The following is a 12,424-nucleotide window of genomic DNA, read 5'->3' as shown; positions in this document are numbered from 1 at the left end:
TTTGTATGTATCATATATGCACATCATGCATATAGGATATATCGTAAGCTCAATTATACCATAGCAAGACCCTAGGCTCCAACACTCACACACATAGCATATAATATATAAGTGTGTTGAAACTATGCTTTAATTGAACAAATATAAGCAACTTGAGAGAGCTTGGGCAACCGAACCCTTGGAGTATAAAACTCCTCAGGCGCCCAAATGTTGAGAAGTCAATATGTTGACCAGGCTCTCGGGCGATCGACCCTTGAATGCACACACCATCCACGGGTGCCCGAACCCCTCGATAGGGACTGTTCACCAACTCGGGCGACCAATGTTTTTAGTTCAAAAAGGACCCCGGACGACTAAACGCATGCGTTCGGGCCACCGAACATTGGACTGGGCACCCAAAGTCACGAAACTTTGCTACTGACTTTGATTTGGGCTACCGAAGCTCTATCTGGGTGACCGAAATGCATTAAACACCTTTTTAGCATATGTCTTGTTAGGTGACCAAACTCAGGTTCAGCCACCTGAACCTCAGCCAGTTAAAATAATTTTAACCGTGGTAAAATTGGGTTAAGTCAGGCTAATTGGATTTTAATCATTTGGGACCTTTTTAATTATTCCCATTTTATCCCAAACGGTTATATTTTTACCCTTGGCTATAAATATGAGTTCATTTGCAAGATTAGGGCAAGATTAGAAAATAGATTAGCCAAAATATCCTCTCTTTTGAAAATACATCTTTTGGCCAAATACTCCCAAATCTCCATTCATTTGATATCTTCTGAGATTGTGTGAACACTTCTAAAGTGCTTAAGATTGCTATAGCTTGCTAGAAACTCCCAATTGAGTGATTGATTGCTATATTTCTTTTGATAAGTTTTAGCTTAGGTTTATCCCATAAATTTGCCAATTATAAATCTTGTGTGGGGATAAACCAAGTAAGCTTAGGATATTTGCATCTTTGTTGCAAATACCCAATAGCTTGATTTTTGGTGTTCAAAGATTTCTCAAACATGCCAACTATTTTCAAACTAGTGTTGTGCATCTTTCATTGAGGAAAACTCTTTTTGAACTAGTTTGATTATATGATTCGTGTACTTGGAATATTGATGTGCTATTGAAATAGTTGTTTTTATTCCAAGATATTACTTGTGTTGAATACTCTTGAGCATTATACTGATTATACTATGTTGAGTATTGATTTAACAAAACTTGCATCACTGAGCTTACACTATATCCATGCTATTGATGTGTATGTGAATGTGCGTATTTGGGTACATTTCTGTTTTACATGAAAGCACCTTTTCTATATCATCTGATTGTAAAATCTGAGTGTTTCTAGGAGTGGCATGAGGGGGCGGTAATCTAGCCCGGTAAGGATTGGTTGTAAAGGTTGAGGTCATCCCTGTGCTAATTGACCTGGTTTGTTTAGGTGCCACTCCACCTGTTTAAGTGAGCAAGTTATAGTGCTAATCCTTGTGCTTGTTAGCCAAGGCAAGGACGTAGGCAATTGGCTGAACCTCGATAACATTTCTATGTGTCACCATTACTTTACTGCCTTCTGGTGCATGTGTGTTTGATTAAATTGCCTTATTTATTTTATGCTATACATTTTCATTACTTGCACTAGATTAACCATAGGGTTGTGAATATAGTGGTGTTAGGAGATTGACCTAGGGCTTAAATTTTAAAAATACCAATTCACCCCCCCCCCCCTTCTTGTGATCATGGTAAAGCTAACAATTGGTATCAGAGCCACGTAGCATAGACTAGCTATTAATTTGCAAAAGATCACATATAGCTCATAGCTCCATGACCCCTTTCCCTGAGGGACCATCTTCCACACGACCTCCAGTTTTCAGTGGTGTTAATTACACCTTCTAGAAACAGAGGATGTGCATCTACCTTCAAAATACTGATTTGAAGGTATGGAGGATTTTCTCTAAGGGAAATTATGTCCCTATGAAAACTGAGGGTATAGCTAGGGTTCCTAAGACTGAAGAAGAATATAATGATGATGATATGAAAGCTGTTAGTTTAAATGCTACTGCCATGAATATTTTGTATTGTAGTCTTGATGTAAATGAATTTAACAGAATTATGGCATGCTCTACTGCTAAAGAAATATGGGATAAGTTAGAAGTCACATATGAGGGTACTAGGGATGTGAAAGATAGTAGGATAGACATGTTAACTAGTGAGTATGAGGCCTTTAGGATGAATGTAGGTGAGTCCATTCAGAGCATGTACACTAGATTCACACACATCATAAACTCACAGCATGCATTAGGAAATACCTATGCCACATATAAGATGATTAGGAAGATTCTTAGAGGCTTACCTCCAGTTTGGGAAGCTAAAGCTACAACCATTGCTGAGGGTAGAGACCTTAAGGCCATGACTCTAGATGAATTGATAGATTCCCTGATCACTTATGAATTAGCCATAAGTGAGAGACTTAATGAGCATAATAGGGCTAAGAAAGTGATTGCATTAAAAATCTCCACGAACACATCTAGTGAATGTAGTGAATCTGACACTGATGAGGATATGGTCATGCTAACAAAAAAAATTTAGCAGATTTTTTAGGAAGAACAGGAAGCTATATAAAAAATACAGGGAGTCTACGACTGAAAAGAGAGAGTCAAGTAAAAGAAAAGAGAAATCAAATGCTCCCACGTGTTACAACTACAACAAGGTCAGGCATATCAAACCAGATTGCCCACTATTGAAAAAGGTTGGGACATCATGGGATAAGCTTAGCAGCAGCAACTCAGAATCAGACCATAGCGACTCGGAGGTTGCCAATCTGTGCTTGATGGCACACGATGATGAGGTATCATCTTCTAGCTCATTATCTTCATATTTTTCATCTGATGATTGTGGTTCTGATTGCGTGCCAACATTTAGAGAGTTACAACTGAAATATATTCGTGTATCTAAATTGTTAGGCAAAATAACCAAAGAAAATAATGATTTGAAAAAGAAATGTGAAAATTGGTCAAAATTGTTTAATATTGCAAAAACCTCTCATGCTTCCATTTTAAAAGAAAAAGATGCTACCATTGTTGAGCTTGAGAGGAAATTGAAGGATAGCTCCAAAATCATTTTTAAATTCACCGAGGGCAAACGCAATTTTGAAAAACTACTTGGTGCCCAAAGAAACTCCTTAAGTAAATAGGGCCTTGGTTTTAATGGTATTGAAAATGTTAGACGACCTGATCTTTACTTAGGACATTTTACATGTGAGTCAAAGTCCAATATTCCTCCTAAAGATCCTAAGTGTAGAATAAGATTCTTTAAATGTAAACAAATTGGTCACATTCAATTTGATTGTCCACTTAGGAATAAGCGTGTTAGAATTAGGAAAGTATAAGTAGTTAAGGGAGATCCTACTACTAACCCCCGTAGACCCAACAAAATTTGGGGACCAGCATTAGTTACTTAACTTATTTTGCAGGTATGTCTAAGATCGTCCTCCTTCAAGGACCGGTGGTACTTAAATAGTGGATGGTCATAGCACATAACCGGAGACAAGGGAAAATTCACTTCAATTATTCCCAAGGATGGAGGTTATGTGACATTTGGCGACAATGCAAAAGGACGCATCATCAGAGTAGGTAAGGTTGGTAAGGATTCCTCCCTTACTATTGATAATGTTTTACTGGTTGATGGGCTGAAACATAATCTCCTAAGCATAAGTCAACTATGTGACATAGGATATAAAGTATCTTTTGAAAACGATAAATACACAGTAGAAAATGAATTAGATCATAAAGTGCTTTTTACTGCCGATCACCATGAAAATGTTTATACTACCTCTCTTGATAATTTAACTTCGTAACAAGTAACATGCTTTTCTGCTGTAAATGAAGTTAGTTGGTTATGACATAGACGCTTAGGACATGCAAGCATGGATTTATTGTCAAAACTTGTTAGAAAAGAACTAGTAAAAGGCTTGCCTAAAAAGTCATTTGTAAAAGATAAAATTTGTGATGCATGTCAAATGGGTAAGCAAAAAAAATCTAGTTTTAAGAAAAAGAAATTCAAATCTACTACTAGACCACTTGAGATGCTTCACTTAGATTTGTTTGGACCTAATTCTGTGCAAAGTTTTGGTGGTAAATCTTATGTTTTTGTAATTGCGGATGACTTTTCTAGATTCACATGGGTATTATTTCTTACACACAAAAATGAATCATGTGAACAATTTACCAAGCTTTGTAGGAGGATTCAGAATGCAAAAGGATATAAGATAACTCATATAAGAAGTGATAGAGGCATTGAATTCAAAAATGAAAGTATAGAAAAATATTGTAACTTAGAGGGCATATCACATGACTTCTCTGCACCTAGGACACCTTAACAAAATGGTGTGGTAGAAATAAAGAATAGGTCACTGCAAGAAATGGGTAGAACTATACTGAATGAACATAACTTGCCTAAATATTTTGTGAGCCGAGGCCATTAATACTGCATGTTGTGTTATGAATGGGGTATTGATTAAACCGTCAATTAATAAAACCCCTTATGAATTGTGGAACAACCATAAGCCAAATATTTCCTATTTTCATGCGTTTGGTTGTAAATGCTTTGCGCTTAAAGATAATGAACATCTAGGAAAATTTGACTCCAAATCTGATGAATGTATTTTCCTAGGTTATGCACTAAATAGCAAAGCATATAGGGTATTCAATAAAAGAACATTGACTGTCATTGAATCTATTCATGTTGTGTTTGATGAAACTAATCTATTTTCTAAGAAAGATGATGAAGATGATATTGATATTAGAAAATACTTAGATAAATTATCAATTGAAAATAATGCAAGTGAAAACCCAAAACAAAATGAAAAATCATCTGAGGATAATGAAAATTAGAAGTTACCTAGAGATTGGAAATTCATTAGAAATCATCCCATTGATCAAATCTTAGGTGAACCATCCTGTGGTGTAGCCACAAGATCCTCCTTAAGAAATCTAGCAAATCATTCCGCTTTCTTGTCCCAAGAAGAACCTAAAAATATTAAAGAAGCCATAGAGGATGAATCTTGGGTAATGTCCATGCAAGAAGAACTTAATCAATTTGAAAGAAGCAAAGTGTAGACTCTAGTTCCTAGGCCTAATGATCACACAATTATTGGAACTAAATGGGTGTATAGAAATAAGAAAGATGAGAGTGAGGTAGTAACTAGGAATAAAGTTAGACTAGTTGCCCAAGGGTATAACCAGCAGGAAGGGATTGACTTTGATGAAACATATGCTCTTGTTGCTAGGTTAGAAGTCATTCGTATGCTACTTGCTTTTGCCGCTTTTTAAAATTTTAAATTGTTTCAAATGGATGTTAAAAGAACTTTTCTAAATGGCTTTATTAATGAAGAAGTATATGTAGAACAACCACCGGGTTTTGAAAATCATAAATATCCAGATCATGTATATCGGTTGTCTAAGGCCTTGTATGGATTGAAACAAGCTCCTAGAGCTTGGTATGAGAGGCTCAGTGGTTTCCTATGAGAAAATGGGTTTACTCATGGCAAGATTGAGACTACACTTTTCATCAAATCCAAAAATGATGATATGCTTATCGTTCAAATTTATGTGGATGACATCATTTTTGGAGCAACTAATGATGAGTTGTGTAATGAGTTTTCCAAGTGCATGCAAAGTGAATTTGAAATGAGCACCATGGGTGAACTTAGTTTCTTCTTAGGGCTACAAATTAAGCAAGCTAATCATGGAACTTTCATATGTTAATCTAAATATATAAGGGAATTGCTAAAGAAATTTAATATGGAAGATTGCAAAATTCTTGGTATACTTATGAACTTTTCCATTAAACTTGATAAAGATAAGCAAGGAATCTCTGTTGACGTAAAATTGTATCATGGTATGATTGGGAGTCTCCTATATCTCACTGCTAGTAGGCCTGATATTATGTTTAGTGTGTGTATTTGTGCTAGGTTTTAGGCTACCCCTAAGGAATCTCACCTAAAAGCTATCAAACGAATCCTTAGGTATCTAGTTGGGACTATAGAGTTAGGCTTGTGGTACCCTAAGCATACTACCTTTGAGATTGTTAGTTATACTGATGCTGACTTTGTCGGTAGTAAGGTTGATAGAAAAAGTACTAGCGGCACTTGTCATTATTTAAGACAATCTCTTGTTTCTTGGTTCTCCAAGAAGCAAAACTCAGTTTCTTTATCCACAGTCGAAGCTGAATATATTGCGGCTAGAAGTTGTTGTGCCCAAACTCTTTATATGAAACAACAACTTGTGGATTTTGAATTGCACTATGATACGATACCGATTAAATGTGATAATACTAGTGCAATCAACATCTCTAAAAATCCTATCTCACATTCACAAACTAAACACATTGAGATTAGACATCTTTTCCTTCGTGATCATATGCAAAAAAGGAGATGTGGCTCTTGAGTTTGCATGCACTAATGAACAGTGGGCGGATATATTCACTAAACCACTTCCCGAGGATAGGTTCATACAAATTAGATGTGAATTAGGCTTAATGCACAGTAGAGAAGCTTCTTAGATGTTTTATAGTTTGCATAAATTTAGGGGAACTCTCAAGTGAAATTTAACAAGTCTTAGCAACCAATATCATTGTTTATTTGTTTTCTTGCCTTAGACTTTGTGAATGTTGATTATTACTTGTGTGCACATGTCTTATATCTATAGCATGATCATATTGGATGTAATGGATATTGATTTTTACTTGTAGTGTACAACTCCTTTGTCCATTTCATGATGATATTAAAATTTATATTTGTTTATTGGACCATACTGAATTGTTTGAATAGTTGTGGATAAACTGTTAGGCTATACAAACTCAAACAGGTTACTATTTATACAGGATTTTTTTTGGAAAGTCCGATTTAAAAACGGCACTCTGTCGAATTTTTTTCAAAATCTTTCCAAAAATTTCTAATGTATAAATGTAACATTTACCCATTACCTAGAGTGTTAACCCCTATGGCCTTTTTTGTTGTTGCCAAAAGGGGGAGATGGAGGAGGCAAAAATAATTGCGTAAATTATATTGGTAAAATATATTGGTTAAAATAATTAGATGCACATTGATAGGGGGAGCCTTCTTAGACTTATACCCTTACTTTTGCTGGCTGTATTTGTCATCATCAAAAAGGGGAGAATGTTGACCTTATAGGTCGCACCGGTTTTGATAATGACAAATACTAATATTTGATGTTTTTCAAGTGTTTGTGCAGGCTCAAATAAATATCCCAAGGGAGGACACTTGAAGAAACAAGAAGACCCTAAAGACTTGTAATTTGTAATTATAAATGTAATGTCTGTAATATGGGTCTGTAATAGTAACCTGGGTTGTGGTTTGTATGTATCTTATCTGCACATCATGCATATAAGATATATCATAAGCTCAATTAGACCATAGCAAGACCCTAGGCTCCAACACACACACATAGCATATAATATATAAGTGTGTTGAAACTGTGCTTTAATTGAACAAATCTACGCAACTTGAGAAAGCTTGGTCGACCGAACCCTTGGAGTACAAAACTCCTCGAGCGCCCGAATGTTGACAAGTCAACATGTTGACTAGGCTCTCAGGTGACCGACCCTTGAATGCACACACCATCCACAGGCGCCCGAACCCTTCGATAGGGACTGTTTACCAACTTGGGCAACCAATGTTTTTAGTTCAAAAAGGACCCCGGGCGACCGAACATATGCGTTCAGGCCACCGAACATTGGACCGGGCACTTGAAGTCATAAAACTTTGCAACTGACTTTGATTCGGGCTACCGAAGCTCTATCCGGGCAACCGAACTACATTAAACACCTTTTTAGCATGTGTATTGTCAGGCGACCGAACTCAGGTTCAACCACCCGAACCCGGTTAAAATAATTTTAACCGCGGTAAAACTAGGTTAAGTTGGGCTAATTGGATTTTAATCATTTATAACCTTTTTAATTATTCCCATTTTATCCCAAACGGTTATATTTTTACCCTTGACTATAAATATGAGTTCATTTACAATATTAGGGCAAGATTAGCAAATAGATTAGCCAAAATATCCTCTCTTTTGAAAATACATCTTTTGGCCAAATACTCTCAAATCTCCGTTCATTTGATATCTTCTGAGATTGTGTGAACACTTCTAGAGTGCTTAAGATTGCTATAGCTTGCTAGAAACTCCCATTTGAGTGATTGATTGCTATATTTCTTTTGGAGAGTTTTAGCTTAGGTTTATCCCACATATTTGCCTATTATAAATCTTGTGTGGGGATAAACCAAGTAAGCTTAGGATATTTGTATATTTGTTGCAAATACCCAATAGCTTGATTTTTGGTGTGCAAATATTTCTCAAACAAGCCAACTATTTTCAAACTAGTGTTGTGCATCTTTTATTGAGGAAAACTCTTTTTGAACTAGTTTGATTATCTGATTCATGTATTTGGAATATTGATGTGCTATTAAAATACTTGTTTTTATTCCAAGATATTACTTGTGTTGAATACTCTTGAGCATCATACTAATTATACTGTGTTGAGTATTGATTGAACAAAACTTGCATCACTGAGCTTACACTATATCCATGTTATTGATGTGTATATGAATGTGCCTATTTGGGTACATTTCTGCTTTACGTAAAAGCACCTTTTCTGTACCATCTGATTGTAAAATTTGAGTGTTTCCAGGCATGGCCTGAGAGGGTGGTAATCGAGTCCAGTAAGGATTGCTTGTAAAGGTTGAGGTCAGCCCTGTACTAATTGACCTAGTTTGTTTAGGTGTCGCTCCACCCGTTTAAGTGAGCAAGTTATAGTGCTAATCCTTGTGCTTGTTAGCCAAGGCGGGGACGTAGGCAATTGGCCGAACCTCAATGACATTTCTGTGTGTCACCATTACTTTACTGTCTTCTGGTGCATGTGTGTTTGATTAAATTGCTTTATTTACTTTTTGGTATACATTTACATTACTTGCACTAGATTGACCATAGGATTGTGAATATACTGGTGTTAGGAAATTGACCTAGGGCTTAAATTTTAAAAATATCAATTCATCCCCCCCCCCCTCTTGGGATCATAGTAAAGCTAACATCGTCAGTTAAACCATAACTTGTTAAATTATCCTTTATTTGTTATCATCAAAACATGATTCGAAAGCCATGTTAGGCCAACAATCTCCCCCTTTTGATGATAACAAATAAGGAGCAAAGATGAGAGAACCTTGATAAGGCTCCCCCTTACAATAAGCTTACCTTTTAACAATATATAAAAAAATGATGATTCCAAATATAAGGTCAAAACTCAATAAGTCATAATCAAGTATTATAGCTCATTTATGTTGCATATATTCTCATTTGTGCTTTCTCCCCCATGCTATATCTCATGTCAAGATTATGTGTTTTACATGTTTTTCATGCTCTCATGTTCTCATCTTTGCTCTCTAAGATATCTCTCCCCCTTTGACATCAATCAAAAAGAAATAAATAGCATAGTCACAAGGAGTCTTAGGATAGAACACAATAAGCATAGTCATATAGTCATCAAAGATTACATAAAGTCATAATCAAGGGAGTTACAAGCCATACTAAAAGAAAAACAACCAAAAAAAGAAACATAAGGATAAAGCCAATACATAGATAAGACTACAATACAACACAAAATGACAAATGGATCAATCATCATCAGAATCTTTTTCATCATCAGCTGCTTCATCACCTTCTTCAGTACTCTCTTCACTTCCTTCTTCAGATTCTTCATCAAATGAATCATCACTACGAGGAACAGAGCTAGTATCCATGGGATCAACACTTCGAGATGAGCTAGCCCTATACTACTCTATGCAAGTAATGCGCTAGTCAAGTGAAGAGCAAGTTGTGTGGAGTGAGGATACATTCTCATGAAGTGACTGGAGACCTGAATGCATATCTATGCTAAAGATAGTGAACTTATGGTGAAAGGGTACAAACCAAGAAGGAGTGTCAGATGTAGGTCCTTGTTCCTGTTCTGGAGGAGGAGGTACAGCTTATGGCCTTTTTGGTCATCCTCCTTTCAAAAACCAACCCTACTCATGCTTTTTGTATCCCATTTGATTTAGGGTTGTAGAGTTGAAAAGGTTGTACCGTGTACGCTTTATGAATAGTTCAGTGGGGGTAATAACATTGAGGTGAGCAATGAGAAGGTTTAGAGCACCACCAAATGGAAGAGTGACTCGTCTAGCTTCTAGTTTTGCCCACATCCACTTCAGAATTAAGCTAGATAGATCGAGTTTCTTCCCTTTTAGAAAACACCAAAACACAAAACAATCTACGTAGGAAATGTGATCATATGAACCAGCTTGTGGTATGATATTGTTTGATTTTCTGGAGTATTTGAGCTTTTAAGTTCAGTTGTTTATACAATGGAGGATGGCCAAAGTATACCAGTTCCTCTACCATGATCAGCGGCAAGAATTCCTCGAGAGTGAAACCTTGCTCCAAAATCCAAGTTTGAGCAAGAGCTGGACATTCAAATTCTCCCGGGCTCATATGCAAGATAGGAGCCAAAGTTTTTTGTGTTAAGACTATCTTCTTTCCTCTAACCTCAGTGGTTAGTACATTTTCTCGATGTATCATATTTGCATAGAAGATCTTCACTAAGTTTGGATACAGCCCTTTTGATTGGTAAAGCAGAAAATTATTTCAACCAATTTCTTGAAACATTGGCAGAATTTCATAAAATTCAGAACGAAAGAAGGACGTATCAAGAATTTTACCAAAGCTAGGTTCCGTATAACAAAGATAAATTCGGTATCAATTCTTTGATTGAGGAGTTACGAGCCATTGTTTGATATTATTATCATCTCTTCCTGAAGAAGCACCTTGGTTTGCTATAGTTTTGGTGCGAGGAATCGTGATATTGAGAAATCAATCGAACAGCCAAGTGAAGCCTTAGAAAATGTGGGAAAAGATGTAGGAGAGTGTTTGTGGGGCTTTGATTTGAGGGTTTTTGAGCTAAGAATCAATGGAAACCAAGAGTAGGAGCCTCAAGTGAGTGATGGAACAGAGGTCAGTAGCCTAGAGTTTGAAAAGTTAGGGTTTTTCGCACTTAAAATATATAGGATCCGATAGCTCAGGCGCCTGATGATTTGGGCTTACTCACTTGACAATTTATGGAAATTAAATTTCAATAGGCAGTACTACATCAGTCGCCTGAGGTTAGATGGCTCAGGCACTTGACCCTCCAATTTGCACTGCTTGGTTGACTGAGCTTCTGAGCTCAGTCGCCTGACCCCATTAATCTTTTAAAATTTTCTCTTTTCACTCAACATGACTTCTTCCTAAACAACTTCCCTACTATGTAATAAACCTAGTTCTCTTCTAATTGATATAAATCTCTTTTTGGGAAGGGGTTTTGTGAAAATATCTACACATTGATCGTTTGTGTTTATGAATTCAAGTAATATGCCTTCTTTTTGTACGTGATCTCTTAGAAAATGATGTCTTATATCAATATGCTTAGCTCTTGAGTGTGATATCGGATTTTTGAAAATGTTTACTACACTTGTATTATCACACTTAATTGGTATGGCTGAAAACTCTAAATTAATGTCCTTTAATTGTTGTTTCATATAGAGTGTTTGTGCATAGCAACTACCTGCTGCCACATACTCAGCTTCAACGGTTAATAAAGTTACGAAATTTTGTTTCTTGGAAAACCAAGAGACAAGAGACCATCCTAGAAAGTGACAAGTCCCGCTTGTACTTTTCCTATCAATCTTACAACTAGCGTAATCGGCATCCGAATAACTAATCATTTCAAATTCAGTGTCCTTAGGGTACCAAAGTCTTAAATCAATAGTTCCTATCAAAGTATCTTAGAATTCTTTTCACAGCTATTTGATGAGACTCCTTAGGAGCTGATTGAAACCGAGGGCACATACATACGCTAAACATCAGTTTTTCTCATAAATTTCTCAGTAAGAATATGTGTACAAGAGAGCTTTGAGAGAGAGTGAGCAATATAGCTTGAAAATTGATTTTCAATTCTTAGTAATTAATTTGATTTGAGAAACCATGTATTTATAGACTCAAAAAGCAATAAATTCATGTTGCCCAAGTTACTTGATGTGTTTCCTAAGTTTTTAGAAAGTTTGGGGCACAAGCAAATCGAATTTGTAATTTTTACACCTTTTAAAAAACTAGTCGTTAAGGAGGGTCAGTCGCCTTAACCCATCGTGGTTAGTCGCCTGACCTTTGAACACTATAATTTTTCAGTTCTAAACAGGGTCAATCACCTAAGTGCCAAGGGCCAGTCTCCTGATCCTTCACTATTTGTTCAAAATTAATTCAGGTAAAATGTTAGTCACCTGACCAAACACAGGTCAGACGCCTAAATAGTTATAAATTCTATTTTTCAAGTTAGTTTCCAAAACTCTTAGCCATCTTAC

Source organism: Malania oleifera, chromosome 9 (assembly GCF_029873635.1).
Source record: "Malania oleifera isolate guangnan ecotype guangnan chromosome 9, ASM2987363v1, whole genome shotgun sequence".
In the NCBI taxonomy this organism is placed as follows: Eukaryota; Viridiplantae; Streptophyta; class Magnoliopsida; order Santalales; family Ximeniaceae; genus Malania; species Malania oleifera.
Note: the sequence above shows the minus strand (reverse complement) of the source record.